The 27,948-nt window shown below is 46.8% G+C and overlaps 1 protein-coding gene across 2 annotated transcripts in view; it reads left to right on the top strand.

Moving 5' to 3' along the window:
• The first annotated feature begins 4,845 nt into the window (after positions 1-4,845).
• Positions 4,846-27,948, top strand: part of nlgn4xa (neuroligin 4 X-linked a) — a 270,911-nt gene continuing 247,808 nt past the window's right edge. For both annotated transcript variants that reach the window (XM_080197667.1, XM_080197666.1), the window contains exon 1: positions 4,846-4,975. The gene's annotated coding sequence lies outside the window, so the exon portion shown is untranslated. The remainder of the gene's footprint in view (positions 4,976-27,948) is intronic.

Genomic DNA, 27,948 nt, shown 5'->3' with positions numbered 1-27,948 from the left:
GATCTTATTGAATGGCGGGGCAGGCTCGAAGGGCTAGATGGCCTACTCCTGCTCCTATTTCTTATGTTCTTATGTTCTTATGTACTCCACCATTCAATCGCAGCTGATATTTTTCTCATCCCTCTTCTCCAGGCATTGTGGACATTAAGAAAGAGGATGTGTTGGAAGTTTTGAATAGCATCAAGATAGATAAGTCTCCGGGACCAGATGGGAAGTACCCCAGGTTACTGTGGCAGGCCAGGGAAGAGATTGCAGAGTCTCTGGCGATGATCTTTGCGTCGTGAGGTTCCGGATGATTGGAGTATTGCGAAGCTGCTTCCTATATTCAAGAAAGGGAATAGGGATAGCCCAGGAAATTACAGACCGGTGAGTCTAACCTCAGTGGTTGGTAAGTTGATGGAGAATATTCTGAGGGACAGGATTTATGAACATTTAGAGAAGTTCAGTATGCTCAATAGTAGTCAGCGTGGCTTTGTCAAAGGCAGATTGTGCCTTATGAGTCTGGTTGAGTTCTTTGAAAATGCGACTAAATACATTGACGAAGGAAGAATAGTAGATGTGATTTATACGGACTTCAGCAAGGCATTCGATAAGGTCCCCCATGCAAGACTTCTTGAAAAGGTGAGAGGGCATGGGATCCAAGGGGCTGTTGCCTTGTGGATCCAGAACTGGCTTGCCCGCAGAAGGCAGAGAGTAGTTGTAAATGGGTCTTTTCTGCATGGAGGTCGGTCACCAGTAGAGTGCCCCAGGGATCTGTTCTGGGGCCCTTGCTGTTTATAATTTTCATAAGTTACCTGGATGAGGAGGTGGAGGGATGGGTTGGTAAGTTTGCTGATGACACGAAGGTTGACGGTGTTGTGGATAATTTGGAGGGAGGTCAGAAGTTGTAGTGTGACATAGATGGGATGCAAGGCTGGGAGGAGAAGTGGCAGATGGACTTCAATCCGGATAAATGTGTAGTGGTCCATTTTGGCAGGTCAAATGGGATGAAGGAGTATAATATCAAGTGTAAGACTCTTAGCAGTGTAGAGGATCAGAAGGACCATGGGGTCCGGGTCCACAGGACTCTTAAATCGGCCTTGCAGGTAGAGGATGTGGTTAAGAAGGCGTATGGTGTACTGGCCTTCATCAATCGAGGGATTGAGTTTAGGAGTCGGGAGATAATGCTGCCGCTTTATAAGACCCTGGTCAGACCCTCCTTGGGGTACTGTGCTCAGTTCTGGTCGCCTCATTACAGGTGGAAGCTATTGAAGGGTGCAGAGGAGATTTACAAGGATGTTGCCTGGATTGGGTGGCATGCCTTATGAGGATAGGTTGAGGGAGCTTGGTCTTTTCTCCTTAGATAGACGAAAGATGAGAGGTGACCTGGTAGAGGTGTATAAGATATTGGGAGGTATAGATAGGGTGGTTTCTCAGAGGCTTTTTCCCAGGGCTGGAATGGTTGTTATGAGAGGAGACAGGTTTAAGGTGCTGGGGAGTAGGTACAGAGGAGATATCAGGGGTAAGTTTTTCATTCAGAGGGTGGTGGGTGAGTGGAATTGGCTGCCGTTGCTGGTGGTGGAGGCAAATTCGATAGGGTCTTTTAAGAGACTTCTGGATGAGTACATGGGAATTAATAGAATTGAGGGTTATAGGTAAGCCTAATAAGTAGGGATATCATCGGCGCAACTTGTGGGCCAAAGGGCCTGTTTGTGCTGTAGTTTTTCTATGTTCTACAACCCTTGATTCCCTTATTAATCAAGAACCTTTCTATCTCTGTCTTAAAAGCACTGTTGATCTGGCCTCCACAGCCCTTTGTGGCAAAGAGTTCCACAGATTCACCACTCTCATTCACTCTCCCTCAGGTGTGAGCTGCTGTCTCTGTGGAGTCTGCACATTCTCCCCGTACCTGCGTGGGTTTCCTCCAGATGCTCCGGTTTCCTCCCACTGTCCAAAAATGTATGGGTTAGGTTGATTGGTCATGGTAAGTTGTCCCTGAGTGTCAGGGGGATAAGTAGGGTAAATATGTGAGGTTACAGGGATATGGCCTAGGTGGGATTGTTGGTGGTGTAGGCTCAGTGGGCTGAATGGCCTCCTTCTGCCCTGTAGGAATTTTACAGATACTATGGTCTGATTGTCCATTTAGGGTGGGATTTTATGACCTGGCCAATCCCAAAATGGTAAAACCCCTCTCGAGGTTAATGGACGTTTCCATCGTCTGCCCCTCGCCGCTCCCAATCTGTGACGGACATGATGGTAGAATTCCGGTCTTAGAGACTGCTCATCCCGGATTAATGGTGTATTTGCATACTAATCCGAGCAATGCTGCAGAGCGGATTGTGATTCAACCCCCTCCCTCCCTCCCTCCCTTCTACCCCACTTCACGGTGGGAAGAGACGGGTAACTGATTCCCCTCCGGAATGTGAGCTGCCAATGTAGCCTCCATCCTGGGAGCTGGCACTTTGCGTTCCTCGAGCTGTTTAGAAATTGTGGGATTGTTTCCATAATAGGCAGCAGAAGGAAAAACAAGAAGGATCAGCAACCTATACAGATAGAGAGAGCAGGGGGTAGTAGAGATAGATAATAGATATATTGATAATCGGTAACAATAGATTGACAATAAGATTGACTAATAGCAATAGGAAGGAAGATAGATAAAAAATAGAAATAAAATGATAGATTGGCAAGTAGCATGTATGAGATATCGTTAGAAAGACAGACGGATAGGGAGATAGGTAAGTATAATTACATATTGATAGAGAAAAATGGAAGATTTAGAAAGAAAAATAGATAGACATAGATGGATGGATGGATGGATGACTAGGGAGTGAAATAGATTGATAAATAGATAGCTATGTTGTTAGAGAGAGAAAAAGATAGATAAACAGACATAGATGGATAGAAATGGAAAGATGGAGAGATAGATATAACGACACAAAAAGAGAAAATGATGGAAAAACTCAGCAGCTCTGGCAGATGAAATGATAGAATGGTGGGAAGTTTGGAAGACAGAAAGAAAGAGGGATAAAGCAATAGATAACTGGATATATTGATAGAGAAAAGGATAGCAATATTGACAGATATAGAGATCGAGCATTAGAGATCACTGGACGGTCAATAAAGAGTGATATTGAGATAGAAAGATAGATATAGAAAGATTAACAACGATAAATGCAGAGAAAGATCGATAGATAGATGCAAATCAATAGAGATAGATAGATAGATAGATGGATGGATAGATAGATAGATAGATAAATAGATAGATGGATGGATAGATAAAAAGATAGATGGATGGATAGATGGATGGATAGACAGGCAGATAGATAGATAGATAAAAAGATAGATGGATGGATAGACAGGCAGATACATAGATAGATAGATAGATAAAAAGATAGATGGATGGATAGACGGATGGATAGACAGGCAGATAGATAGATAGATAGATGGATGTATAGATAGATAGACAGACAGATGGATAGATAGATGGATGGATAGACGGATGGATAGATAGATAGAAAGATAGATTGATAGATAGTTAGATAGATAGACGGATGGATAGATGGATAGATAGATAGATAGATGGATGGATAGATAGATAGATGGATGGATAGATGGATGGATAGATAGATAGATAGATGGATAGATAGATAGACAGACGGATGGATAGATAGATAGATAGATAGATGGATAGATAGATGGACAGATAGATGGATAGATAGAAAGATAGGTAGATAGTTAGATAGATGGATAGACTGATGGATAGATAGCTAGATGGATAGATAGATAGATGGATAGATGTTAGATAGACAGTTGGATCGATAGATAGATAGACGGAAAGTTAGATAGACGGACAGATAGATAGATAGATAGACAAATAGATGGATAGATATAGATAGATAGATAATTAGATAGATAGATAGGTGGATAGATAGACAGACGGATGGATAGATAGATAGATGGATGGATAGATAGATAGATAGATGGATGGATAGATAGATAGACGGATGGGTGGATAGATAGATAGATGGATGGGTGGGTGGATAGATAGATGGATGGATAGATAGATGGATGGGTGGGTGGATGGATGGAGAAGTGGACAGACAGATACAGATGAATGTGGATGCTGGTGGGTGTCAGTGGCAGGGAGAGAGCAGCTGCCTTGTTGCTGCTCCGCTCTCATGGACTCGGCACCTCAGGACTGATCCGGCAGTCGGAAGGAGGCGATCTATTGGATGGCGTGCGTGTAAATTTCTCCTCGCACTTGTCCAATGGCCGAGGGTGGGAAGGGAGAGGAATCTGCTGGCGGCTCCCTGACTGGCTGCCTGGGATCCCCTTCCAGCCCCCATGTCCCACTTCGCCCCCCCCCCCCCCCCACCCCAGCCTCCTGCTCTCTCCCTGTGTCTCTCCATCAGTGCATTGGACAGACACAGGGGTTAAAGCTGCCTGCTACACACTCTGTCTCTCACACACACACACACTCTCTCTGCGCTGTGCCTTCCTCTAACACTCTTCCCTCACTGTGTGTGTGTATGTGTGTGTCTCAGTGTTACAGAGTTCCGCTTGTGTCCATTTCAAGGTTAATATCAGAAGCAATTTGAGCATATCCGGGGAGGCTGAGGAGGAGGAGGAGAGAGAGAGAGAGAGGAATTGTACAGCCTACCATCCAGTGTGCTCAACTAGAGAATATAAATCATCTCGGATCTGGAGGAGAGAGAGAGGGAGGAGGAGGGGGGGTTGGAAGAAAGCAAGCAGGAAAACTGGTGCTGAATACCGAGACTGGAATCAGAGAGAGGAGAATTCCCCATCAACACACTTGGACTATCACAGGATGCTGCTGTTCCGAATGGATTAATTTATCCCTTCTGTTTTTTTTTGCTCTGATGTTTTGGGTCAAGCAACAACAGCGACAACAACAAAAAAAATCCACAAACAATCGCCTGGAGTTGAGATAAATAGGAGATCTTAAAGAGAGCTGCCTGCAGCTGTCCCGGACTGGGTGAGTGTTGCAGTATTCTGTGTCTGTGTTGGAGCTGGAACCTGGGCTTGTGTGAGTCAGGGTTTACCCAGTCTGCTGGTCATTTCTCTTCTCAAATGTCTATTTTTCTTCTTGTGTGTGTCTGTGTCTGTGTGTGTGTGTTTTTTTGGATATTAAGAGTACCCAGAGGGAGTTAACTCGCAACCCTGGAGGTAAGGGGGACTGTGTGTTGTCTTGTCTTGTGTGATGGGGGTGACGGGGGCGGGGGTGTGTGTGTTGGGGGGGGGGGGGTTCGTGGTGAGATGTTAACATTACCGGCGAGACAGAAGGAGAGAAGGGGACACTACTTGGGTCTCTGAAAAGGGCTTTTATTTAAATATATATTTCAGCCAAGCGATTATTCCTGTCGAGGGGAAGTGGGATTTATCCCCACTGCAATCTGTGGTTTGGGACTGGGTTTTTTTTCAATGTGTGTTAGATTTTATTTACCTCCTTCCTGCCTTTCCCCCCCCACCCCCTCTGTCCTCTTCTCTCCTCACTCTCTGTTCTTCCCCGCTCCCCGCTCCCCCCTCTTCTCACCCCATCTGCCTGCCCTCTCTCCTCCCCCCTCTGTCCCCCTCCCTCTTCACCCCCTCCTCACCCCTCTGTCCCCCACTCCTCACCCCTCTGTCCTCCCCTCATCTGGCCCCCTCCCCCTCTGATCCCCCCTCCTTCCTCTCCATCCCCCTCCTCTTCTTCTGTCCCCTCTCCCCTCCCCATCCCCCACCCTGCTCTCCCTCTGTCCCCCTCCCTCCTCCCCCTCTGTCCCCCTCCCTCCTCCCCCTCTGTCCCCCTCTCTTCCCCCTCTGCCCCCCCCCACTTTTCTCCCCCCTGTTCCCCTCCCTCCTGATTCCCTCTGTGCCTCCTCCCTCCCCCCCCTCTGTCCCCTCCATCCCCTCTGTCCCCCTCTCTCCTCCCCCCTCAGTCCCACCTCTCCAGAATTTGGGCTTTAGAGGAAGAAGCAAGAAGAATTATTTCTGCCACATTCCTCGAGTGTTGCTGTAAGATTCAGATCCGCACACTGTGTGTGTGTGTGTGTGTTAGTTGTGTGTGTTAGTGTGTGCAGAATTCACTGTCTCGAATATCCCAGACAGAATCTGGGTGCTCCAGTCCCATCTGTGTGTGTGTGTGTGTGTGTGTGTGTGTGTGTCTGTCCCTCTCTCTCAATCTCCCCCTTCTTTACCTGACTCTGGCTATTTGTCTCTTCATGTCTCTCTGTCTCTCTTCTCCCCTCTCCTTTCCCCTCTCTCCCTCCTTCTGACCCTGTCCCTATCTGACTATCTCTGTCTCTATCCATGCCCCGACTTCCTGCCTCTCTTTATCTCTGCTTCTCTCCCTATGTGTCTGTCTCTATCTGACTGTTTTTGTCTCTATATCTGTCTCTCACCCTCTGCACCTCCTGCCCATTCCCCCTATTTATCTTATCCCACTGTCTCTCTCTCTCTCCATGTCCTTGTCTCTATCTGACTCTCTTCGCCTTCATCCCGACTGTGTCTTTTTTTATTGACTTTATCTCTCTCCGACTTTCTCCCTCTGTCTGTCTGACTCTATCTGACCCTTTCCTTCCATCTCTCTCTCTTTCTCAAATGTCTGCCTCTATCCGTCTCTCCTCATCTATCTCTCTCTCCACATCTCTCTCTCTCTTTCTCCACATCTCTCTTCACATTTCTGTCTCTCCACATCTCTCTCTCTCTATCCGTTTCTCCACATCTCTCTATCTCTACATTTCTCTCTGTCTCTCCACATCTCTCTATCTCTACATTTCTCTCTGTCTCTCTCTACATCTCTATCTCTCTCCATATTTCTCTGTATCTCCACATCTCTCTGTATTTCTCTCTCTGCCTCTCCACTTCTCTCCCTCCACATCTCTCTGTATCCCTTTCTCTACATCTGTCTCTCCATATCTCTCTGCATGTCTCTCTGTCTCCCCACCTCTTGCTCTCTCTCTCTCTCTCTCTGACCCCCTCTCTCCTCTGATTCCCTCAATTACTTTAAATCTGTAAGATATGCTCTCCCCCCCTCAACCCCATCCCTCCTTCCCCTTAGTCACTGCGACACACCGAGATGGGAAGACACATTACTTGAAGTAAAACTGCTTGGGGATTGAGATAAGCGGCGGGGTGTTGGAGATTCTCTCTCTCTCCCCCCCCCTCCCCACCCTCTGCGCCCCCCACAAAGCTGGCTTCAGATGCTGGAATGTTATTATTCTCTTGGCTGCTGCAGGAGAACTGTTCAAAGTTAACCCAGAGATGGCTTTTGTACAGATCAAAACTGCTGCAAAAGGTGGGGAGGGAGAAAACATCAGCTGCTTGCTGGGGTTGGAGCAGAGAGAGAGAAGGGAATGGGGGGGGGGTAATTCTCTTGTGAGATACCTGGACCTTGATATAAAACAGCAGCCAGTGCCCTGATAAAAGGGGCTGTTGGCAGTCTCAGAACCCGCTCCGTTTGCTGGCTTTGAGAGCTTTGGAACTGATCTCCCCAGATTGAGTCAGAATGAATGAGTTCAGGGAGCAAGTGGGTTCGGTCCTGTGGTTTCGGTGTTTTGTTTTAATTCCACGTGTTAATTCAATAACCCACCCTCTTGCAAGTCAAAAATGAACAATATTAGCACCCCCACCACCCAGAAAGTAGTGGAGTGAAGTGTCATTATAGAGGCTTTCCCACATTTAACAATACACTTATTTCCAAACCCCCCCCCCCTGCTTCTCTCTCTCTGGTTCCCTGCCTGAATGTTTCCAGATGCACTTGTCATAATTTTATTTTGGCTTTGATGTGGCGAGGGTATTCCACAAGGTGGCAGTACCGACACTTGGATCTGCTGGCCCCCCTTCCTGAATCCCAGTTTCGTGTGTGTGTGTGTGTGTGTGTGCACGGTGGGGGTGGTTTATTCTCCCTCCTCTCTGCTTCCAGATTTGCCCAACCTGGGTCTGCGCTTACTGGAAACTTCAAAGGCAAAGGTCTCCAGTGAGTCCATTGTGGACCATCAGCAGAGAGACGGAGAGGGAGAGGGAGTTAATAATGCGGCTCCACACAAGATCCCCAGCAGCAACCAAATTGAAACCAGCACATTTATCCCCCCAGTCACCAAACGTGAACTGTTTAATTCCTACCTATAATAACCATTCTTCCTCTTCCAAGGTGATAAATAAACCTCGTGCTATTTTACTCTGAATCTAAGATACGCCAGTCTGTGGAGACAAGGAAAAGCAGGAGACTTTTAACATTTTCTTTATAGAATCCCCACGGTGCAGAAGGAGGCCATTTGGCCCATCGAGTCCGCACCTATCCTCTGCCAGTTTAAAGTTCATTTATTCATGTCACAAGTAAACTTACACCGCAATGAAGTTCCTGTGGAAATCCCCTGGTCTCCACACTCTGGCACCTGTTCGGGTACACTGAGGGAGAATTTAGCACGGCCAATGCAGCTATCCCAGCTAGGCCCGCTCCCCCTGCCCCATTCACCGCAGCTAATCCATCCAACCTGCACGTTTTTTGTGGGGGGAAACCGGAGCACCCGGAGGAAACCCACGCACAGGCACGGGGAGAGCGTGCAAACTCCACACAGTCACCCAAAGGCTGGAATTGAATCCAGGACACTGGTGCTGTGAGGCAGCAGTTGTAACCACTGTGCCACCGTGCTGTCAATGCACATCAGACCAGGATTTAAGCCCAGTAATTATCTGGGATGAATGTATTGGGTTAAGAATTTGGATAGGATGTACTTTCCCTGCCACAGAAATTCCAATTCAAACGCAACAAAATTTGATTTCTTTTCTCGGACTGGGGTTTATTGGTTAAAACTGACAATCTTTCTGAGGGATTAAGTTGAGACTTTCACAGAGATGAGAATTTGAGATAAATATTGGGGCTGTCACAGCGGAAATTTATCATCGTTCCGCCACAGATATTACTAATTAATGTGAAATATTTATGATTTCCAAAAAAAGCCCCCAAAAAACACCCACACACACATGCACACACACACAGACACACTCACTCACACTCACTCTCACACTCTCACTCTCACTCTCACACACACACTCACACTCACTCACACACTCACTCACTCTCACTCACACACTCACTCACTCTCACTCGCTCACACTCACACACACACTCTCACACCCACACAGGCACACTCACTCACACACACTCACACTCTCTCACTCTCACACTCTCACTCTCACACACACTCACACTCACTCACACACTCACTCACTCACACTCACACACACACTCTCACACCCACACAGGCACACTCACTCACACACACTCACACTCTCTCACTCTCACACTCTCACTCTCACACACACTCACTCACACACTCACTCACTCACACTCACACACACACTCTCACACCCACACAGGCACACTCACTCACACTCACTCACACACTCACTCACTCTCACTCGCTCACACTCACACACACACTCTCACGCCCACACAGACACACTCACTCACACTCTCTCACTCTCACTCTCACACCCTTACTCGCACTCACACTCACACACACACACACTCACTCACACTCACACACACACTCTCACACTCACTCACTCACACTCACTCACAGTCACACTGTCGCACTCACACACATTCACAGGCACACACACAGACACTCACACATATTCACACACACTCACTCTCACTCACTCACTCTCACTCACTCACTCTCACTCACTCACTCACTCACACTCACTCACACACACACTCATACACACGTTTACACACACATTTACATACACTCACTCGCACACACTCACACGCAACTACCACACAAACTCATGCACAAACATGCACACTCACACACAAACATACACAAACTCACATACACACTCACACACACATGTGCACACAAACACACACACACACACAGTTCTTTTGGACCAGTGAACATAGCTCAATTAATTTTAACATAGTTATGCAAAGGGACAAAACTGGTTCACAACTGCAAGTTCTAAATTGAGACAGGGCGAATGTTGATAGAATTAGACAGGAGTTTGCAAGGGTGGGCTGGAATAACCTATTTAAGGGCAAAGGGGACCATCAGCAAGTGCAAGGCTTTATAAAGTGAAATAGCTAGATTTGAGAGTCTGTATGTTCCTGTTAGGGTGAAGGGCAAGGCTGGCAGGAGTAGGAACCCTGGATGACAAAACATATTGAGGCTCTGGCTCAGATACAAGCAGCTGGAATCAAGGGATTCCCTGGAGGTATACAGGGGATACAGGAGTAGAGTCAAGAACGAAATTAGGAGGGCAAAAAGGGGGCGTGAGGTAGCTAAAGGTGAATCCAAAGGGATTCTTTAAGATACTTGAAGAGAGATAACTAGAATAAAAAGAATAACTGGAGGGAGATTAGAACCCCTCAAGGACCAAAGTGGACACATGTGGAACCAGAGGAGATGGTTGAGGTTCCTAATGAATATTTCTCCACATGAAGACTTGGGAATCTGGGAAAGTTAGTGGTGATATATTGGGGACTGTTCTCATTGCAGTATAGGAAGTGATGGACATATTAGAATGTATGAAGGTGGATAAAACTCTTGGCCCTGACCAGATACATCCAAAAACACTGCATGAGGCTGGAGAAGAAATTGCAGGAGTCCTGGCTGAGACATTCGCATCATTGTTAACCACGAGTGAGGTAGCAGAAGGCTGGAAGGCAGCAAATGTTGTGCTCTTATTTAAGAAGAGCTGCAAAAAAAAACATGGGAATTATAAGCTGGTAAGCCCAGCATCGGTGTTGGGTAAGTTACTCAAGAGGATTCTGAGGGATAAGATATACAGGCATTTGGAAAGACAGGGTTTGATTAGGAGTAGCCAGCATGGTTTAGTGCCTGGGAAACCATGCCTTGCAAATTTGTTGGAGTTCTTTGATGACGTGACCAGAAAGGTTAATGAGGGCAGGGTGGTAGATGTAGTCTATATAGACTTCAGTAAGGCTTTTGATAAAGTTCCACATGGTAGGCTGCTCTGGAAGGTTAGATCCAGGGAGAGGGGCAAATTGGCTTGATGGTAGGAAACAGAGGATGACGGTGGAAGGATGTTCGTCAGACTGGAGGCCTGCGGCCAGTGGTGTGCCTAGGGTCAGTGCTGGGTCCATTGCTATTTGGTATCTATATCAATGATTCGGATGAGATTGTACAAGGCATGATCAGTAAGTTTGCAGATGGCACTACTACAGATGGTATTGTAGGCAGTGAGGAAGGTTATCACAAATTGATCAGCTGGGGAAGTGGGCCGAGAAATGGCAAATGGAGTTCAATATAGGCAAGTGTGAGGTGTTGCATTTTGGAAAGTCAAATCAAGGTAGGATTTTCATGGTGAATGGTAGGACCTTATGGAGCATCGTGGAACAGAGGGACCTTGGAGTTCAGGTCCATGGTTCTCCAAAGGTGGAGTCACAGGTAGATAGGGCAGTGAAGAAGGCTTTTGGCATGCTGGCCTTGAGTATAGAAATTGGGAAGTTATGTTGCAGTTGTACAGGACATTGGTGAGGCTGCACCTGGAGTATTGTGTTCAGTTTTGGTCACCTTACTATAGGAAAGATGTCATTAAACTGGAGAGAGTGCAGAAGAGATTTACAAGGATGTTGCCAGGACTGAGTTATAGTGAGAGATTGGACAGGCTAGGACTTTATTCTTTGGAGTGTAGGAGACTGAGGGGTGATCTTATAGAGGTGTATAAGACCATAAGAGGCATGGATAGGGTGAATGCACTCAGTCTTTTTCCCAGGAATTGAGAACCAGAGGGCGTAGGTTTAAGTTTAGAGGGGAAAGGATTAATGGGAACCTGAGGAGCAGCTTTTTTTTACAGAGGGTGGTACGTGCGTGGAATGAGCTGCCTGAGGAAGTGGTGGAGGCAGGGACATTGACAACATTTAAAAGGGATTTGGAACAGATACATGGATAGGAAAGGTTTAGAGGGACATGGGCCAGACGCAAGCAAATGGGGTTAGTTTAGGTGGGCTTTTTGGTCGGCATGGACCAGATTGGGCTGAAGGGCCTGTTATGATTCACAAACACACACACACAAACTCACACACACATGCTCACGCTCATGCTGACACACACACTCTGTCACTCACACACTCACACAAGCACACACACTTGCTCATTCACACACATAGGCACACACTCTCACCCACACACTCTCACACATACACTCTCTCCCACACTCACAGTCACTCACACACACTCTCACACTCTCACACTCTCACACACTCACACTCACACTCACACTCTCACACTCACACTCACACACTCACACTCACACGCACACACTCTCACACTCACACTCTCACACACACTCTCACACATACACTCTCTCCCACACTCACACTCACACTCTCACACTCATACACTCACACACTCTCACACTCACACACTCACACACTCTCACACTCACACACTCACACACTCTCACACTCACACACTCACACACTCTCACACTCTCACACTCACACACTCTCACACTCACACTCTCACTCTCACTCTCACACTCTCACACTCTCACACTCACACTCACACTCACACTCTCACACTCTCACACTCACACTCACACTCACACGCACACACTCTCACACTCACACTCTCACACTCACACTCTCTCTCACACTCTCACACACTCACTCTCACACTCACACTCTCACACTCACTCACACACACACTCACACTCTCACACTCTCACACTCACTCTCTCTCACACACACACACTCACAGGCACACAAACACAATGAAAGGGGAGGCTGAAGGCAAAGCCTTGATTTGTGTGCTGCTTGCTCTGAATTGCTGCTCTCTGCTCGGGTCATTGTGCGCCCACCACCCCCTACCCCCTACCCGAGCACTCCCCCATACCGGAGGGGAGGGGAGACTCACAAGCCTCTGGAGTGAGCCATTGGCCTCTTTGTCCTCGGCAACAGCCTGTCAATTTGTACTGAAACGAGGCAGAATAATTGCATTAATAGTAAGAGCTTTCTCTCTTTCTCTCTCTCCGAATGGACACTATTTAGGGAAGGTCATGTGGACAAACCAGCCTAGCTTTACCAGCCTGAGACCTGGACTCGGAGGGTTAAATTAAGAGGAGCCATGTTGCAAACCAGGGCAGTGATCCCTGGAATTGAGAAGGTTGAGCAGTGATTGAGTTTCTGAGATATTCATGGGGAATGGATGAGTTGGATTGGCAGGAACTATTTTTTGCTGGTTAGCACACCAAGTGCGAAAAAATAGTCAGAACTTCCAGGAAAGAAAAGAGGAAATTGTACACACACTGGCACACATACGTGCACACACACACACACACACACTCACACATACTCACACACACACTCACACACATTCACGCTCACACACACACACACACACGCACTCACTGACACACACACTCACTGACACACACACGCTCACATACACACGCTCGCACTTACACATGCTCACACACACATTCACACATACAGATACACTCACACTCACACACACTCACTCACACACTCACATTCACACTCACACTTACACTCACACTCACTTACACACACACTCCCACTCACTCCCACTCACACTCACTTACACACGCTCACTCACACTCACAGACACTCACACACACTCACTCACACTCACACACACACACTCACTCACACTTAGACTCACACTTACTTACATCACACTTACATCACACTTAGACTCACACTTACATCACACTCCCACTCACTCACACTCCCACTCACTCACACTCCCACTCACTCACACTCCCACTCACTCACTCCCACACAGTCACATATACACACACACTCACACACATTCACACATACACATACACTCACACTCACACATACATACACACGCTCACACACACTCAGACATACACACACGTACTCATACACACACACTCACATTCACACACAACACAAACACACACTCACACTCACATACACTCACACACACTCATACACACGCATCACACACACTCACACACACTCACTCACTCACACACACTCACTCACACATACACATTCTCACACACACAAAGACACAGTATCACACACACACACACACATTCACACAAAGCACACTATCACACATACACTGACACACACACACACACACACACACACACTCTCTCATGCACACACACACATGCACACATACACACACACATACACACACAAAGACACACTATCACTCACACACAGACATCCCCAGCATACACACTCATTCGCACTCACACACACATTCACAGACTCACAGACACAAAGACGCATTATCACACACACACATTCACACACACACTCACACATACAGACTCGCACACACAAAGACACATTATCGCACATACGCATTCACACACACACACACACTATCACACACACACACATACACGCGCATTCACACTCATACACACTCACATGCTCTTTCACACACATGCAGGCACACACTATGTTCGAGATGCTCCATTAATGGAAGTTGCTGATGTTACATCATGTTTACTCATCATATTAACATAATTTTATTTTCCTTTTTTTCATGGGATGTGGGCATCGCTGGCGTGGCCAGCATTTATTGCCCATCCCTAATTGCCCTTGAATTGACTGGCTCGGCCATTTTGAGGGGCAGTTAACCATGTTGGTGGGTTGTGGAATCAGATGTAGGCCAGAGCAGGTAAAGATGGCAGATTTCCTTCCCTAAAGGATATCAGTGAACTGGATGGATTTACACAACAATTGATGATAGTTTTGTGGAGATTAGCTTTATTTTTTTGGCTAGTCCAGCATTTGTTACCCACCCCTAGTTGCCCTTGAGGAGGTGGTGATGAGCTGTCTTCCTGAACCACTGTGGTCCATGTGGTGTAGGTACACCCACAGTGCTGTTAAGGGGGTGTTTCAAGATTTTAGACCCAGTCTATTTCCAAGACATAGAATCGTAGAATCTTACAGGGCAGAAGGAGGCCATTTGGCCCATTGAGTCGGCATTGACCACAATCCCATCTCCAGGCCCCATAACCCCATGCATTTACCCTAGCTAGTCCCCCTGACACTAAGGGGCAACCTACCATGGCCAATCCACCTAACCCATACATCTTTGGACTGTGGGAGGAAACTAGAGTACCTGGAAGAAACCCATGCAGACATGGGAAGAATGTGCAAACTCCACACAGACGGTGACCCAAGCCGGGACTCAAACTCTGGTGCCATGAAGCAGCAGTGCTAACTACTGTGCCACCGTGTCGCGTGTAGAATCATCAGGATGGTGAGTGACCTGGAAGGGAAGTTGCAGGTGGCGGTGTTCCCAGGTATCTGTTGCCCTTGTCCTTCTAGATGGTAGTGGTCACGGGTTTTGGACGATGTTGTTGAAGGAGCCTTGGTGAGTTGCTACAGTGCGTCTTGTGGTTGGCATGTGCTGCTGACACTGTGGGTGGGATCTTATGGCCTCACTCGGGCAGGACTGGATATTCCCGCCTGAGGTGAACGGAGATTTCCGTTGTCGGACTCTCTTCGGTGCCGATTCCATGGTGGACAAGGTGGTAGAGTTCCGACCTGTGCATCAGTGGTGGAGGGAACGGGATGTTGAAGTTGGTGGAAGGCGTGCCAATCAAGCAGGCTGCTTTGTCCTGGATGGTGTTGAGCTGCCTGAGTGTTGTTGGAGCTGTACCCATCCAGGCAAGTGGGGAGTATTCCATCACACTCCTGACTTGTGCCTTGTAGATGGTGGGTAGGCTTTTGTGCAGTCAGGAGGTGAGTTATAAAGAATTCCCACCTTCTGACCTGTTCTTGTAACCACAATATTTATATGGCTGGCCTAGTGAGTGGCGCAGTGGTTAAGCATTGCTGCTTCACAACGCCAGTGTTTTGGGTTCGATTCCCGGCTTGGGTCACTGTCTGTGTGGAGTTTGCACATCCTCCCCATGTCTGTGTGGGTTTCCTCCCCACACTCTGAAAGACTGGTTCGGTGCATTGACCCAAACAGGTGCCAGACTAGGGGAGTTTCACAGTAACTTCATTGCAGTGTTAATGTAAGCTTTACTTGTGACTAATAGATAAGCTTTTTGTTAAGTTTCTGGTCAATGGTAACCTCCAGGATGTTGATAGTGGGGGATTCAGTGATCATAGTGCAACTGAATATCGGCTGAATTCTCTGTTTTTGGAGGTGGTCATTTCCTGGGATTTGGGTGACATGAATGTTATTTGCCACTCATCAGCCCAAACCTCAATGTTGACCGGGTTACTGCATATGGTCATGAACTGCCTCAGTATCTGAGGAATCACAAGTAGTGCCAAACTTTATTAGCAAGCGTCACACTTCTGATGGAGGGAAGACCATTGGCTGAGTCATATATAGCACAGTTTGTAACAGAGGCTAAATCCCACTGGCTCTCAGGGTGTGGAGATGCCGGCGTTGGACTGGAGTAAACACAGTTAGAAGTCTCACAACACCACGTTAAAGTCCAACAGGTTTATTTGGTAGTAAACGCCACTAGCTTTCGGAATGCTGTTCCTTCGTCAGCTGAGTGGGGAGTTCTGATCACAAACAGGGCATATAAAGGCACACACAGTTTATAGAATACTGATTAGAATGTGAGTCTTTACAGCTAATCTGCTATTCAAGTCTTAAAGGTGCAGACAATGTGAGTGGAGACAGCATTAAGCAAAGGTTAAAGAGATGTGTGTTGTCTCCAGACAGGGCAGTAAGTGAGATGTTGTAAGTTCAGGCAAGTCATGAAACATAGAAACATAGAAACATAGAACATAGAAACATAGAAACATAGAACATAGAAACATAGAACATAGAACATAGAAACATAGAACATAGAAACATAGAACTTAGAAACATATAACAGTACAGCACAATACAGGCCCTTCGGCCCTCAATGTTGTGCTGAGCTATGTCCAATCCCAAGATCAAGCTATCCCTTCCCTATAATTCTGGAATGCTCCATGTGCCTATCCAATAACCGTTTGAAAGTTCCCACTCCACTATCACAGCAGGCAGTCTATTCCACACCCCAACCACTCTCTGAGTGAAGAATCTACCTCGGACATCCCTCCTATATCTCCCACCATGAACCTTATAGTTATGCCCCCTAGTAACAGCTATATCCACCCAAGGAAAGTGTGACATGAACCCAAGATCCCGGTTTACTCGAAGATCAGAGGCTGAATGCCCGTGACCGAATGAACACCGCTCGACAATCACCAGGCAAGACTGTTCCCTTCCTGTTGGGGAACACTTCAACGGTCACGGGCATTCAGCCTCTGACCTTCGGGTAAGCGTTCTCCAAGGCGGCCTTCACGACATACGACAGCGCAGAGTCGCTGAGCAGAAACTGATAGCCAAGTTCCGCACACATGAGGACGGTGTCAGCTGGGATCTTGGGTTCATGTCACACTATCTGTAACCCCCACGACTTGCCTGAACTTGCAACATCTCACTTACTGTCCTGTCTGGAGACAATACACATCTCTTTAACCTATGCTTAATGCTATCTCCACTCATTATCTGCACCTTTAAGACTTGAATAGCAGATGAGCTGTAAAGACTCACATTCTAATCAGTATTCTATAAACTGTGCGTGCCTTTATATGCCCTGTTTGTGATCAGAACTCTCCACTCACCTGACGAAGGAACAGCGTTCTGAAAGCTAGTGGTGTTTACTACCAAATAAGCCTGTTGGACTTTAACCTGGTGTTGTGAGACTTCTCATGGTGTCCCCAGGGCATCAGCCTGGGCCACTGACAACTGGTCCCAGTGATATTACCACCACACCACCGTCTCCCCATTTAGCACCTTTCACACTCCTCAGGCATCCCGGAACAAGCTGCCAGATGTAATAGTAGAGGCGGGTACAATTTTGTCTTTCAAAAAGCATTTAGACAGTTACATGGGTAAGATGGGCATAGAGGGATACGGGCCAAATGCGAGCAATTGGGACTAGCTTACTGGTTAAAAACTGGGCGGCATGGACAAGTTGGGCTGAAGGGCCTGTTTCCATGATGGCTCTATGACTCTACTGCACTGGAGTGACAGCCTAGATTCGATGCTTAAGTCACAAGAGTGAGATCTGGTTACATAACATTCTTGTCTCAGCAACACGATTGGGCGAGGCTAACATTTAAAAGGTTAATGAGACTCCTCGTTTAGCGTCTCACCGTAAAAAATTCCAGATGGCCATAGGTACTGGGTGGTGGTGCTTTGATCTGATGGTCAACACACTTCAGATGACGGTCAAGATTGAGAAGGCAGAGCCTTTATGAATAACCTCAGCTGGTACGGGAATTGAACCTATGGTGTTGGTACCACTAAGCAGCTGTCCAGCCAACTGAGCTAAACTGATGTAGACCCAGACACATCTATTACCAATCAACGAGGGAGATTAGTGGGTGCGGGGCACTGCCCCTTAGAATAGAATGATAGAAACACTGCAGCTCAGAAGGAGGCCATTCAGCCCATTGGGACTGCACCGACTTTCATAAGAACATAAGAAATAGGAGCAGGAGTAGGTCATCTAGCCCTTCGAGCCTGCCCCGCCATTCAATAAGATCATGGCTGATCTGAAGTGGATCAGTTCCACTTTCCCGCCATTACCCTTAATTCCCATAGAGCATCTTACCCAGGCCCACTGCCTTATTCCCGTGACCCTGTGCGTTACCCTGCTAATCCCCCTAACTTAACCTCTTGGGACACCAAGGGGCAATTTAGCGTGGCCAATCTGCCTAATCTGCACATCTTTGGACTGTGGGAGGAAACCGGAGCACCCAGAGAAAACCCACACAGACATGGGAAGAACGTGCAAACTCCACACAGCGACCCAAGCCGGGAATTGAACCCGGATCCATGTCGCTGTGAGGCAGCAGTGCTAACCACTGTGCCACTGTACTGCCCTTCACAATGAACCCATTAACCTGGGCCTTTATTTCATTTCTTATTTGCGAGCTAGCACCTCTGATAGTTTAGCACTGCATTATTAGTGCTGGGGTTAGCTTCAACCCACAGTCTGCGAGCTCAGGAGGTGAGATTGCCATTGACAAGTTAGAACAAACACCTGAATAGTTCAGGAAGCTAGGAAGGAAAAGTCAGACGCAGGTTACTGTCAGCCTAACAACTCATATTATTACAATTGGCTGATTCCCACTGAGCTAATTGGTACCAGTAATCTGTAAGGCCAATGCCATATAATGTCGTGCTCGCAACTTCCATAAGAACATAAGAACATAAGAACATAAGAAATAGGAGCAGGAGTAGGCCATCTAGCCCTTCGAGCCTGCCCCGCCATTCAATAAGATCATGGCTGATCTGTCGTGGCTCAGTTCCACTTTCCCGCCCTCTCCCCATAACCCTTAATCCCCTCGCTTATCAAAAACCCATCAACCCGCGTCTTAAAAATATTTAGCGAGGCAGCCTCCACCACTTCAACGGGCAGAGAATTCCAGAGATTCACCACCCTTTGAGTGAAGAAGTTCCTCCTCAACTCCGTTCTAAACCGCCTCCCCTTTATCTTGAGGCTGACATGGTGGACATGTGGTGACACAGTGGTTGGCACTGCTGCCTCATGGCGCCAGGGACCCGGGTTCGATTCCCAACTTGAGTCACTGTCTGTGTGGAGTCTGCACAGTCCCCTTGTATGGGTTTCCTCCGGCTGCTCCGGTTTCCTCCCACAGTCCAAAAGATATGCTGGTTAGGTGGATTGGCCATGCTAAATTGTCCCTCAGTGTACCCAAACAGGAGTGTGGCGACTAGGGGATTTTCACAGTAACTTCACTGCAGTGTTAATGTAAGCCTACTTAAGAACATAAGAACATAAGAAATAGGAGCAGGAGTAGGCCATCTAGCCCTTAGAGCCTGCCCCGCCATTCAATAAGATCATGGCTGATCTGTCGCTGCTCAGTTCCACTTTCCCGCCCTCTCCCCATAACCCTTAATCCCCTCTCCTATCAAAAACCCATCAACCCGCGTCTTAAAAATATTTAGCGAGGCAGCCTCCACCACCTCAACGGGCAGAGAATTCCAGAGATTCACCACCCTTTGAGTGAAGAAGTTCCTCCTCAACTCCGTTCTAAACCGCCCCCCCTTTATCTTGAGGCTGTGCCCTCTAGTCCTACTGTCCTTTCTGAGTGGGAAGAGTCTCTCCACCTCTATCCTATCCATCCCATTCATCATCTTATACGTCTCAATGAGATCTCCCCTCATTCTTCTAAACTCTAACGAGTACAAGCCTAGTTTATTCAGCCTCTCCTCATAGCTCAACCCCTTCAACTCCGGCATCAGCCTAGTAAACCTCCTCTGCACTCCCTCCAAGGCCAAAATATCCTTGCGTAAGTGCGGCGACCAAAACTGCACACAGTACTCCAGCTGCGGCCTCACCAATGCCCTATACAGCTGCAGCAAGACCTCCCTACTTTTATATTCAATCCCCCTCGCTATGAAGGCCAGCATCCCATTCGCCTTCCTGACCACCTGCTGCCCCTGCAGGCTGGGTTTTTGCGACTCATGCACAAGGACCCCGAGGTCCCTCTGCACCGTCGCCTGCTGCATAGCATCATAGAATCCCTACAGTGCAGAAGGAGACCATTCAGCCCATTGAGCCTACATCGACCACAATCCCACCCAAGCCCTATCCACACAACCCCATGTATTTACCCTGGCTAGTCCCCTGACACTAAAGAGGAATCTAGCATGGCCAATCAACCCAACCCGCACGTTTTTGGGGTGTGGGAGGAAATCGGAGCACCTGGAGGAAACCCACGCAGACATGGGGAGAACGTGCAGACTCTGGACAGACGGTGAACCGAGCCAGGGATTGAACCTGGGTTCCTGGTGCTGCGAGGCAGCAGTGCTAACCACTGTGCCACCGTGCCACCCCAAACTTAAAAAATCTTGTTAATCCGTTATCAGTGATCGGCTTGTGCCCGCCAGTATCAAAGAATGACAAGTCACAGAATTAAGCCACTCGGCCCATCTTCTGCATGCTGCCCCTTTGAAAGAGCAATGCTATTCACCTGCGTTTCCTGCTGATTCTAATAACCCCACACATCTTTCCATTGCAAGATTGTACCTCATTATCTTTTGAAAGTGAGAATTGAACCTGCTACCTGTCAGCTTTCATGCAATATATTGCAAACCGTAACAACTCGTTGTGCTAAAATAAAATCTCCTGATCTCCCCCTCTGATTTTTTGGCCAATTAACTTAAACCTGTATCCTTGGGTTACCGAGTCCCTTGCTGGTGGAAGTGCCTTCTCCCTATCTGGTCTATCCAGTAGCAAAGATTCACTGCAGAGCGACGATTGCAAACACCAAAACAACATTCTGAATCGATATCTTTTTATCTTTGTCACTGAATGGCAGAGCTATCTATTCGCTCGCCACCCCCCACTTAATTCTCTTTTTTCCGCTTGGTGGTAAAGAACTTGAACGTTGCTGAAAAGAGAGACGTCTTGCTGAAACTTTTCATCTTGCACTCATCAGGACAAACACTGGAATGCCAAATTTCAGATCATCGCAACAGTTTATACTAAGGGGAAAAGGGGTGTTGATTGGTTGGCAAGTCAATTCTGATAGGCCGAGGTGTTGCCATGGAGAAAACAATGGGGAACTGTAGGCTCCCCAAGTTCCCCAGTATTTCAAAAAAAATGTAAGGCTTGAGCATGTTGCAGAAAAATATGAAATTTGGCACTCATGCCTTTGTCCTGATAAGTAGAGGGTGGAAAACTTTGACAACACACTTCTGTTTGAACAATAATACCTTCCCTCTTCAGAAATAAGCTTATTCTGTTGCATCTCAAAGCAATTTTGTGATCTTCTATCTCAATTTATTGCAGATATTTAGGTGAATTACTGGCTTTTCTCCATCCTCCCAGCTGGATTGATTTTGAGTTCTTTTCCTTACAAAAATTTGCCTGGATCTTTTCTGTCAGTTCCCATCATTATCTCAACAACTTCCAATTGGGTCATCTCTTTCCAAAGGAAACACGCTTAATGTTAATAGAATCATAGAATCCCTACAGTGCCGAAGGAGGCCATTTGACCCATCAAGCCTGCATTGACCACAATCCCACTCAGGCCCTCTTCCCGTAGCCCCACATATTTACCCTGCTAATCCCCTGATAACATGGCCAATCAACCTAACCCGCACATCTCAGTACTGTGGGAGGAAACCCATAAGACCATAACACATAGAAGCAGAAGTAGGCCACTCAGCCCATCAAGTCTGCTCTGCCATTCAATCACGGCTGATATTTTTCTCATCCCCGTTCTCCTGCCTTTTCCGCATAACCCCTGATCCATTTATCAATCAAGAACCTATCTATCTCTGTCTTAACGACACTCAGTGACCTGACTCCACAGCCTTCTGCAACAAAGAGTCCCACAGATTCACCACCCTCTAGTTGAAGAAATTTCCCCTTATCTCTGTTTTGAAGGATCGTTCCTTTAGCCTGAGGTTGTACCCTCTAGTTCTAGTTTTCCCTACTAGTGGAAACATCCTCTCCATGTCCACTCTATCCAGGCCTCACAGTATCCTGTAAGTTTCAATAAAATCCCCCCTCATCCTTCTCAACTCCATTGAGTACAGACCCAGTGTTCTGAACCGTTCCTCATACGAAAAGCTCTTCATTCCAGGGGATCATTCTTGTGAACCTCCTCTGTACCCTTTTCAAGGCCAGCACATCCTTCCTTAGATATGGGGCCCAAAACTGCTCACAATACTCCAAATGGGGTCTGACCAGAGCCTTATACAGCCTCAGAAATACATTCCTGCTCTTGTATTCTAGCCTTCTCAACACAAATGCTAACACTGCATTTACCTTCCTAATTGCCGACTGAACCTGCACATTAACCTTAAGAGAATCTTGAACAAGGATCCCAAATCCCTTGTGTTTCTGATTTCCTGAGCATTTCCCCATTTAGAAAATAGTCTATGTCTCCATTCCTCCTTCCAAAGTGCATTACCTCACACTTTTCCACATTGTATTCCATCTGCCACTTCTTTGCCCACTCTCCTAACCTGTCCTCCTAACCTTCTGCAGCCCCTCTGCTTCCTCAAGACTACCTGTCCCTCTACATATCTTTGTATCATCTGCAAACTTAGCAACAGTGCCTTCAGCTCCTTCTTCCAAATCGTTAATGTATATTGTGAAACGTTGTGGTCCCAGCACCCCTGAGGCACACCACTCGTCACTGGCTGCCATCCTGAAAAAGACATCTTTATCTCCACTCTCTGCCTTCTGCCAGTCAGTCAATCCATGCCAGGATCTTACCCTTAATATCATGGGCTCTTAACTTATTTAACAGTCTCCTTTGTGGCACCTTGTCAAAGGCCTTTTGGAAATCTAAATAAATCACATCCACTGGTTCTCCTTTATCTAACTTCTTTGTTACCTCCACAAAGAACTCTAACAGATTTGTCAGACATGACCTCCCCTTGACAAAGCCATGCTGACTCTGTCCTATTTTATCATGAACTTCCATCTTTAATAATCGATTCTAAAATCTTGCCAGTGACTGAAGTCGGGCTAACCGGCCTATAATATCCCACCTGCTGCCTCCCCCCTTCTTAAACAGCAGAGTTACATTAGCTACTTTCCAATCCTCTGGGACCCTCCCTGCCTCCAGTGATCCCTGAAAAATCACCACCAATGCCTCCACAATTTCCTCAGCTATCTCTTCTCAAACCTTGGGGTGTAGTCCGTCCGGTCCAGATAATTTATCCACCTTCCGACCTTTCAGTTTCCCCAGAACCTTCTCCTCATTGATGGCCACTACACTCACCTCTACCCCATGATTTTCCTGGAGCTTTGGCATCCCACTGGTATCTACCACCATGAAGACAGATGCAAAGTAACTATTCAGTTCCTCTGCCATTGCTTTGTTACCTATTATTACATCTCCAGCCTCATTTTCCAGTGGTCTTATGTCTATTTTTGCTTCTTTCTTATCTTTTATATATTGAAAAAAAAACTCTTCCTATCTTCTTTTATATTACTAACTAGCTTACATTCATATTTCACCTTTCCCCCCACTCTATTCCTTTTTTCTGCTCGCTTTTAAAGGTTTCCCAACCCTCTGGCTTCCCACTAATCCTCGCTGCTTTGTATACTTTTTCTTTTGCTGTTATGCTATCCTTGACTTCCCTTGTCAGCCATAGATGCCTCGTCCTCCCCTCAGCATGTTTCCTCCTCCATGGGATGAATTTCTGTTGTGCCTGCCAAATAACCTCCCAAAACTCCTGCTGTTGCTGTCCTACTCTCTTCCCTGCTAGGCTCCCTTTCCAGTCAGCTCCTCCCTCATGTCTTTGTAGTTACCTTCATTTAATTGTAATACTATTACATCTGGTTCCAGCTTCTCCCTCTCAAACTGCAGGGTAAATTATATCATATTGTGGCCACTGCTTCCTAAGGGTTCCTTCATCTTAAGTTCCCTAATCTGCCTCAATACAGATCACCAAATCCAAATTACCTGTTCCCTGGTAGGCTCTGTCACAAGCAACCCACACAGACACGGGGAGAACATGCAGTCTCCACACAGACAATGACCCGCGGCTGGAATTGAACCCGGGTTCTTGGTGCTGTGAGGCAGCTGTGTTAACCACTGTGCCACTTGCTTTGTAAGAAGTCTCACAACACCAGGTTAAAGTCCAACAGGTTTATTCGGAAGGGCCAGAGCCCCGAAAGCTAGTGGCACTTACTACCAAATAAACCTGTTGGACTTTAGCCTGGTGTTGTGTGACTTCTTACTGTGTTTACCCCAGTCCAACGCCAGCATCTCCACATCACCACTTGCTTTGCAAAATGATGGCCTTCAGCTGGTTCAGTAATCACAGGATTGTAGATAATTAGCTTTTCTTTTGTTCACTCATGGAATGTGGGGATCATTGGCTAGGTCAAGATTTATTTCTCATTGCTAAAGTTCACTTGTTAGCGTCGTAAGTAGGCTTACACTGCAATGAAGTTACTGTGAAAATCCCCTAGTCGCCACATTCCGGCACCTGTTCGGGTACACTGAGAGAGAATTTAGCATGGCCAATGCACCTAACCAGCACGGCTTTGGACACATAGACACGGGGAGAATGTACAGACTCCAACAGACAGTGACCCACGCCGGGAATCGAACCCAGGTCCCTGGCGCTTTGAGGCAGCAGTGCTAACCACTGTGCCACCGTGCCGTCCATAATTGCCCTTACAAGTGGCGGTGAGCCACCTTTTTGAACTGCTGCAGTCCATTTTGTGTAAGTACACCCACAATGCTGTTAGGAAGGGAGTCCCAGGATTTTGACCCAGTGACAGTGAATGAATGGCGATATATTTCCAAGTCAAGATGGTGAGTGGCTTGGAGGGGAATCTCCAGGTGGTGACACAGCCAGGGAGTAGCCAAAGCAGCCCACTTGATCTGCGTCTCTTCCACAAACATCCAATCCCACCATCATTGATGCACAGTGGCTGCAGTGTGTACCATCTACAAGATGCAGGAACTCACCAAGGCTCCTTAGGCAGCACCTTCCAAACACACAGCCATTACTACCTAGAAGGAGTAGAGTAGCAGATACCTGGGAACACCACCAGCTGGAAGTTCCTCTCCAAGTCGCTCACCATCCTGTTTGTTCCTTCAGAGTCACTGGAACAAAATCCTGGAACTCCCTCCCTAACAGCACTATGGGTGCACCTACATCAAATGGGCTGCAGCAATTCAAGAAGGCAGGTCACCACCACCTTCTCATGGGTAGTTAGGGATGGACAATAAATGCTGACCTAGCCAGTGATCCCACATCCCATAATTAATTAAAAAAAGTGCAACCATTTTCCTCTGTGCTACATATTAACCTAGAGTTTTCTACCTCATTCCCTTAGACTCCAGTTTTTGCTTGGGCCCCTTGATGCAACACTCAATCAAATGCTGCCTTGAAGTTAAGAGCAGTCACTCTTATCTCACTTGGGCTCAATTTCCTCAGCCAATATTGTTAGATCAGTGACGTTGGCTGTAAGTGCTGTATTGAGTCATTGGATAAGTCCTTGGCTTCTTCCCTGCTGCCATTAGACTTTTGAATGGACCTACCATATATTAAGCTGATTTTTCTCGATATGACTGTAACACTAGATTCTGCACCCTCTCCTTTCCTTCTCCCCTATGTACTCTGTGAATGGCATGTTTTGTCTGTACAGTGTGCAAGAAACAATACTTTTCACTGTTGCCCAATATATGTGACAAGAATTCATATATAATTAATAATAATATATGTGACAATAATTAAATGATTAAATGATATGTGACAACAATCAAATGATTGGCCTTGACGCCACATCCCTCAAAATGATTTGATTTGATTTGATTGTCATATGTATTGGCATACGATGAAAAGTATTGTTTCTTGCGTGCTATACAGACAAAACATACTATTCATAGAGAAGGGGTGGAGAGAGTGCATAATGTAATGTTAAGATTTGATTTTGATTTGATTTGATTTATTGTCACATTTATCAGTATACAGTGAAAATATTGTTTCTTGCGTGCTATACAGACAAAGCATATTGTTCATAGAGAAGGAAAGGAGAGAGTGCAGAATGCAGTGTTACAGTCATAGCTAGGGTGCAGAGAAAGATCAGCTTAATATAAGGTGAGTCCATTCAAAAGTTTGATGGCAGCAGGGAAGAAGCTGTTCTTGAGTCGGTTGGTACATGACCTCAAACTTTTGTATCTTTTTCCTGATGGAAGAAGGTGGAAGAGGGAATGTCCGGGGTGTGTGGTGCCCTTAATTATGCTGGCTGCTTTGCCAAGGCAGCGGGAAGTGTCAACGGATGGGAGGCTAGTTTGCGTGATGGACTGGGCTTCATTCATGACCCTTTGTAGTTCCTTGCAGTCTTGGGCAGAGCGGGAGCCCATACCAAGCTGTGAGACAACCAGAAAGAATGCTTTCTATGGTGCATCTGTAAAAGTGAAACACCAGCCCCCACACTGTCGGGGGCTGCACACAAGCTGGCTTGTCAATGGGATCTCAGGGGGTTGGAGAGGCAGTGGAGTTCTGTCCCACCACGGGATCTGACCCCATTAACATCACCGCAGTCGGGGGTGTTAATGTGTCAGGGCATCACCATCACGCCCACCTCGCTGCCACGGCAACCTCACTGGCGGCGTCCATTTCCCTTTGAGTCCCGATCATGGGAATGCTGCAAATTAGGCTCGTTTGAGTTCGGAAGGGAATGACTTAAATTCCCAGCACGTATCCCAATTAACTGGCGTCCCTTTATTGTACTCTGGAGGTGAAGCAACTTTCTGAAGGCCTTAGTCTACATTAACTAAAACTGGCTGCTGTCCTCACTGCTTTCAACTGTGTTGCTACATTTGAATTCTAATCATTCTTATCTTATTCAGTATGGTTTGGCATTACTTTCACTCACATATGTCTTTAGAGATGCATGATTTTCAATTTTAATTTCCATTTTATTTAATTGTTGGCCATTAAAAAAAAAATTCCAGTTAGATGGCCTGGCCCTTTTCGCCCTGGTCTCTGAGGGAACTGGCTCACAGAGAGAGAGAGAGGGAGCGTGACAGAGAGAGAGAGAGAGGGGAAGGGAGGATTCCAGCCTGGTTTGTTCTCACAGTGCTGCACCGATCGATTGCAGGAATCAATCCATCTTCCACTCTGCAGCAGGGCTGTTAATGGAAGGAAACCTTAATGAATGATCAGGCCTTCCATCACCTAATGGCATGTCTACCCTCTGGCTGGTACTTAGAGGCTGGTAATAATAAATATGTCTCTCTCCATCTCCTTCCTCTGCTTCTTTCCTCATCTATTTTTTGCCTCCATGTTTTCTCATTGCTCTCTTTTCCCATTCTCCCTCTGTCCTCATTCCCTCTCTCCTCGTGCCTTTTCTTTCTTTCTCTTTTCATTCCATGCTACCTGGGGATGGCAAGATGGCACGGTGGTTAGCACTGCTGCCTCACCGCGCCAGGGACCCGGGTTTGATTCCCGGCTTAGG

The sequence above is a fragment of the Carcharhinus amblyrhynchos genome, chromosome 10 (genome assembly GCF_965287045.1).
Source record: "Carcharhinus amblyrhynchos chromosome 10, sCarAmb.v2.hapA, whole genome shotgun sequence".
NCBI classification, from domain to species: Eukaryota; Metazoa; Chordata; class Chondrichthyes; order Carcharhiniformes; family Carcharhinidae; genus Carcharhinus; species Carcharhinus amblyrhynchos.
The sequence above is the reverse complement of the archived record's forward strand: the minus strand, read 5'-3'. Positions and strand labels throughout refer to the sequence as shown.